Source organism: Cornus florida, unplaced genomic scaffold (genome assembly GCF_030987335.1).
Source record: "Cornus florida cultivar Cherokee Brave unplaced genomic scaffold, ASM3098733v1 CherokeeBrave_3.0.0_Hap2_Chr10, whole genome shotgun sequence".
NCBI classification, from domain to species: Eukaryota; Viridiplantae; Streptophyta; class Magnoliopsida; order Cornales; family Cornaceae; genus Cornus; species Cornus florida.
In genome coordinates, this window is record NW_026775580.1 from 71572539 (window position 1) to 71579372 (window position 6834).

General features: G+C 36.7%; 1 pseudogene; it reads left to right on the forward strand.

The window, feature by feature from the left end:
- The first annotated feature begins 2825 nt into the window (after positions 1–2825).
- Positions 2826–2924, forward strand: LOC132280515 (small nucleolar RNA R71; annotated as a pseudogene).
- The last annotated feature ends 3910 nt before the right edge of the window (positions 2925–6834 follow it).

Sequence of the window (6834 nt, forward strand, 5' to 3'; positions counted from 1 at the left end):
TTATTTATTTAATTTTTTTAATTAAAAATGTTTTTTGAATTTTGCAAAATTTTGAAATAAAGTAAAAATAAAATCTTTTTGGAATTTTTGAAAATAAAATTTAAAATATTTTTGTAAGTTTTATGAATTTGAAATTCAAAGTCAAAGTCAAAGTCAAAGTCAAAAAGAGCATAGATCGATCAAACCAAGATCGATCTCAAATAGGCTTCGATCGATCAAACATACAAAAACCTGCAGACATGTTCGAACGATGAGACATAGAGGCCTTTGGATGCAAGTTCAAAATTGTTCTAAATGTTGGGACTGCAGATCGATCCAAAACGAATCTGGATCGATCGAAGAATTTACGATCGATCAGACAGAGAGTTGAAAAAAGCAGGTTTTCTTCGAACGATTGGACAGAGAGGTGATTGGATGCAAGTATGGAGTTCGTTCGATCGATCGAACCTCTTTTGAGATCGATCGAACTGATGCAAAATGTCCATTTTCAACATGAAAGTGCATGCAATCCTAATCACAGTTCCTATCAATGTATATGAACCTAAAACAAATATCTAAACTTCGCAAGAAATGAAATTTAAAATAGAAATGAGGGAGGAATAGGGTTGTGATACCCTACGAAATGCACTAGTGTTTAACGTCTCTAGCAGCGTTGGGCTCTTTTAGTCCGGATCAAACATCTTGTAGTGCGTCCCCTCCTTGATGGGGTGATAAATACTTTGAACTCCATCCAACAAATGGTTCCCTAGAGAACTTGTTGGATTAGGCTCAAAGGAACTTGTTGGTCCTTTTTCAATGTGATCTTTGGGCTTTCATGCCCTTTCAAAACAAGAGTTTGAAACAACTTTCTTGGAATTCAGGGTTGAAGATAAAATTTTTGAAATTTTGATTTCACACAAAGACTCTATTCCTTCACATTCATGGTCATGATATTTCTCTACAACATTCACTTCTTCGTGCTTGTCAAATGAATTGGGGGTCCGATTGAAGATATTCAACTTCACCTTCATGTGGCCAAATGAGATCTTCATTATCCCTGTCCTACAATTAATGTTGGCATTCGCGGTTGCCAAGAAAGGACGGCCAAGGATAACGAGAATTTGGCTCTTAGGATTCGGGATCGGTTCCGTGTCAATGACAACGAAATCAGTGGGAAAGAAAAAATTATCAATCTTATTCAATACGTTCTCAATAATACCCTTAGGCTTTTTGATGGATTGGTCAGCAAGTTGCAAAACCACTGACGTCGGTTTCAAGTCTCCTAAGCCTAATTGGACATATACTGAGTATGAAAGAAGATTAACACTTGCTCCTAAGTCTAAGAGAGCCCGATTAATGACATGGTTACCAATGACACAAGATGTAGTAGGTGAACCGGGGTCTTTGAACTTTGGAAGAGTGTTATGTTGCAAAATAGAGCTCACTTGTTCAGTCAAGACCACTTTTTTAGGTGCTTGGCTTTTCTTCTTCCTCTTTTGGGTGCAAAGATCTTTTAAGAACTTGGCATAAACCGGAATTTGCTTGATTGCATAAAAAAGCAGAAGATTGACTTTCACTTGCCTAAACACATCAATGATTTCATTTGTCTTTGTCTTTTGTTTGTCAAGATAAATGGATCCTTTCAAGGCATCCGGAAATGGAGCTCTTGGCTCAAAATTTTTTTCAGAATTTTTCCTTGAAGTCTCTTCAACACAAGAAGTTTTGAAATTATTTTGCAAATTTTTCTTTTTAAGATCACTTTTCAAATCACTTTTCAAGATATTCTTATTTGAAAGATCATGCATATGCAATGAAGGAGGAATAGGATGTGAAACGGGACGGTGTCAACTTTGGGTTGCACCAGTTCACTCTCTTCATTGGACATACCCACTTGGTTGTCAATGATTCTTGCACTTCTCAAGGTTGTCACCTCATTGACATGCTCTATTATAGGACTTTCCGATGAGGAATGAGTCTCCATAACACATTGTTACTTTGGTGGGGCATTCAAAGGCATTTTCCCTTTCTCTCTAGCATTTAAATTACTAGCTATTTGTCCTACTTGGGTTTCTAGCTTAGCAATGGATTGAGAATGAGAATGAAGCAATTGAGTGTTCGCCTCAAGAGTGCCTAGAGCGTTCAAAACTTTCTCTTCAAAAGCGGGACTCCTAGAATTTCCTTGAGAATATGATGGTTGATTAGGAAAATGAGAATTAGAAAATTAATTTCCTTGTGATTGATATGGTCTATATCCTTGTGATCCTTGGCCTTGCATCAGAGGTGGAATGTACTTTCCTTGAAAACTACCTTGGGAAGGGTTTGAGCCTTCCCCTTGGTTTCTCCAAGAGAAATTCGGGTGATTCCTCCAGCTAGAATTATAGTGATTGCCATAAGGATTGTTCCCTTGATTAGCAAAAATAGTATTGGCTTGCTCATGGTTTTCATTTTGTACATGTCCATAGGGACAATTGGAAGTAGAATGTAAAACACTTGAACAAGTCATACATGATCCATTGGATGCATGATGGGAATGGTTAGGGAAGGAAGATACTTGATTTGCCGAGTTTTGGTTGATTAAGAATTGATCAAACCTTTGAGATAAGGATTTCATCTCGGCATTGGAATGGTCAACTTGATGTAAGCCAACACTCTTCCTTCCACTTGAATTCCTACCATTCTTAGAAGATAAAGTTCGATGCAAAGAATTTTCACTCATGCTCTCATAAAGACGCCATACGTCATCCTCATGCCTATCAATGTAAAAGCCACCCATGGAAGCATCAACCATGCCCTTATAATTATCGGATAAACTCTTAAAAAAATATTGAACTAATTGCTATTTGGGCATGTCATGATGTAGACACTTCCTAAACAATTCATTAAATCTTTCCCATGCCTCATGGAACGTTTCCCCATCCCCGTGTGAAAACTCTCGAATTGAGGTTCTCATGGCATTAGTCTTAGAAACCGGATAGTACTTCTTCAAGAACTCTTGTTGCATTTCTGCCCAAGAAGTTATTGAAAAAGGCCTAAGATTGTTAAACCAATATTTTGCCTTGTCTTTAAGGGTGAATGGAAAAAGTTTAAGCCTTAAAATCTCTTCCAGCATGTCCGTGTATCTCACGATGGAACATACTTCAAGAAACTCATCTAAATGCTTGTAAGGTTCTTCACTTGGAAGTCCATGATAGTTCAGAAGCATTTGAATGGTTTGTGGTTTGGTTTCATAGTGGTGTGCTCTAAATGGTGGCAATTGAATGCATGTGGGTGCATTATATTCATTAGGCACATAGTGATCTATTAAAGCAAGGGGAGGGTTAACAATTGGAGGTGCAACATGGGCACCTTGATTGCCTTGAACGATGGGAGGTTGTGGAGCATACATTGGCCTAGGCATTCCCAATGGAACTTGGCCTTGTTATTGTGGTGGGTGAATAAATGGCCTCAGCATGCCTAATGGTACTTGCATGTTATCATGATGCACATTGGGGTGGATGATACCTTGTTGGTCTATGTGACCAAGGTCCTCCACATGTTCTCCATTATGGTCTTCCATTGATGAAATGGATTGACTAGAACTTCCTCTTCCCCTAGGGTTTCGAACAACGAATTCAAGATGAAAATTAAGAGGGACAAGAGTAGGTTTCAATGATCTACGACCATGCATGCACAACAAAACACAACAAGCAACAAGCAATGAACAATCACTTCACTTTCGCAACAAATCAATAATCAACAAACTTCCTCCACATACAATGATCCTATACTCCCATGCTATCAATAATATGCAAAGAATAATAAAATTGCCTCGATGTGGGCTTACGATTTATCTAAGAATTGAAATACAAGCCTCCACGCGGGCCGACGATTTAACTAGAGCTTGAGTTAAGAAAGAGCTCACATAGGGTCCTTTAGCACTTCAATTCAATTTTCAATTTTAGCCTTGCAAATTTTTTAGATTTTAGCTTTTTCCTTGCTTTTGCTTAGCTCCTTGCTTAAAATGCTCATTTGCTCACCTTCTAGCTCAATACACCTAATCAAACAAGAACCAACACAATAAGTAACCAAAATGAAAATAAAAATGAAAATAAAGTAAAGACACGATCAAAAGAGTACTAATTCCTAATTGATTCCACAAATACGCCGTTGCCTTCAATCAATCCCCGGTAACGGCACCAAAAACTTGGTAGGTGTCGTCGCGTTGCACCCAAAGTTTGCAAAGAGATGACTGAGATGAGTGTGGCTAAGTTTTACATTTATAATTCACCACTACTACCTTTCACTAAAAATATAGTTAGGGCGGGTAGGGATCATCCCAAGGGATTGGTGGGTCGTATTAAGTTGTGGAATCGAGATTAGGGTTAGTAGGTCGAGTGATCAAAAGATTGGTTGGTGATTGAATTATATTAAGATGCAATTTAAACTAAAGTAAACAATTAAATGCAATAGAGAGAAAATAAGAGAGAGGGATCTTGGGGTTTAGAGGTCACCACTAAGCATAACTTTTCTACACCCTTAATGAATGATTAATGAGGGGGAAAACATGTATTGCAACAATAGTGTGTGTGTGTGGTTGTTTCAATAAGCATGGATGACTAATTAAGTATATATTGTCTAAGCAATATAGTGGATAACAAAATATATCAAACTAAGCCATTAATCCTTTCTTTAAGCTCACAATTCATACACATCACAAGGTTAGAGACACATGCTACTTGTTTTCATAAGTATGGAACATCAAACTACAAGCATGGATTGTCCTCCCATTTAACATCTAAACTACAACTATACTACAATTAAGCTAATGACATGAAGTTAAACTAATTAAACTAAGGGAGAGGCATAATCCATCAAGAAATGAGTATGAACCATCAAATAAACCACAAGAGCATTCTTTTTAGCACTATGTCTTGACAATCTTAAGATCTATAGCATCAATACACATAGACATGCATCAATAACACAAAATCTAGAGACAAACACATGAACATCTATTCTAGCATACATAGACATATGGATAGAATGAAATGATCAATTGGAAGCATTAAACCACACAAATCATTGAATAAACAAGATCTATGTATATAAAAATGTCAATACATGTAACACAATACAAATCCCCTAAAAAATACATAAATCAAGATGTAGAAAGCATGCTTAGGGCTAACTCTAGCCCCAAGAGGATGTCTAGCCACTCATGGATGGTGTCCTCCAATCCTCAAGGGCTAACTCCATGGTAGAAATTGCTCCTCTTCTTGGTTAATGGAAGAACTCCAAGCTTGTGTCTCTAGCCTCCTCTCTTCTTTTCTTTCTCACTAAGAATATGATATGGAAATTGTGTCCAAAATCTTTTTCAAGTATGCTTTCAAGAATGACTCATATTCCTTATATAGGTAGGTCAAATGTCACCCTCTAATGACCTTGGCTCGTACACCAATATTCCTCCCAATGAATGGATATGAGACAACTTTTAATGAGTTGGAAATTGAATTTTCTCGCACTTGGGGAAGTTCGATTGATCTAACATTCTCTGAAATCGATCTAACATTCTCTGAAATCGATCGAACATGGCTGAGATCTATCGAACTTGAGCTGGATCGATCCTCCTATGGCGGCGCCTTTTTGGATAAGGACAAATCTGAGATATTTTAAGGAATGAGACAAAAGTGGTAGGTAGGGTGGTACAACAGGATAAGATGGAATCTTTTCGATCGATTTGAGAATTGTTGGATCGATCGAACTTTGTGGGATCTTTGGATAAGGACAAAAGAGCTCGGATCCATCTTGAAATGTCTAGATCGATGAACTTTCGATCGATTGAAATATACTTGTGATCAATCGAACCTGCTAATTCCATACTTTGCTTCAAATTGCTTCCACTTTGCTCCTTTCTTCCATCTAGCTTGAGTTAGCTTATTTTGGGGATAAGTACCTGGAAATAAAAATAATACAAAATCAGTCTAAAACGGGAAAGTAAGATAGATAAATGTTCTAGAATACCTAAGCTTAAGGGATTTAAATGCACACTTTTCAGCGCTCATCAATCATGTTATGTATGTATGTGTTTCGGTATATATATATGTGTGTGTGTGTGTGTGTACGTGTGTGTGTGTGTGTGTGTAAAGTGAAGATTAGGTTGTGTTAATGCCATGATTACTCAAAAACTCCCAAGCATTTATTTAGAATGTTTGGTTAGTGGGAAAGATGCTTTGTTGTGGAGAATTAATATATTCATGGAATTCAATTAGGGTTCATGTGCTTAGGAAGATTACATGGAGTAGGTTTTTTTTATATCATTTGATAGTTTGAGAGAGACAGAAAGAGAGAGAGTTGAGAGAGAAAGGTAAGCCATTTGATATAGGAAGGGAAAAAAAAAAAGGTAAGCCGTAGGGAAAAAAAAGTAAGTCGAATGATTTAAGGAAAAAAAAGTAACTAAAGTAGCCTACAAGAGTGGACTCTGGCAGTAAGAAAACAAAAATGTTATTGTAATACTATTCATGATCCACATCTTGAAATTTATTTCATGATGTGTATTATTTCTCTTTTATAAATAACAAGGTGAGAAAGTTATCTTCCCTACATTCATGAGGGTTAAGCTTTATCTCCATATTTATTAGACAAAAATACATGTTATTTCTTATGAATATGATATTGAAGTATAAATTGATACAAACAAAGAGATATGTAAAGATGAAAGAGAGAGATATTTGCCTTTTTACTTTCTTCACTTTTCTATTGTATACATATCAGCCTATTTATAGGCATCATTGTTGTGGGCAGCAAACAGCTTATGCAACAAGTTGCACTTGCCACTCAAATGCTTCAATCTATGCACCATATCTCAACTATAAGTGG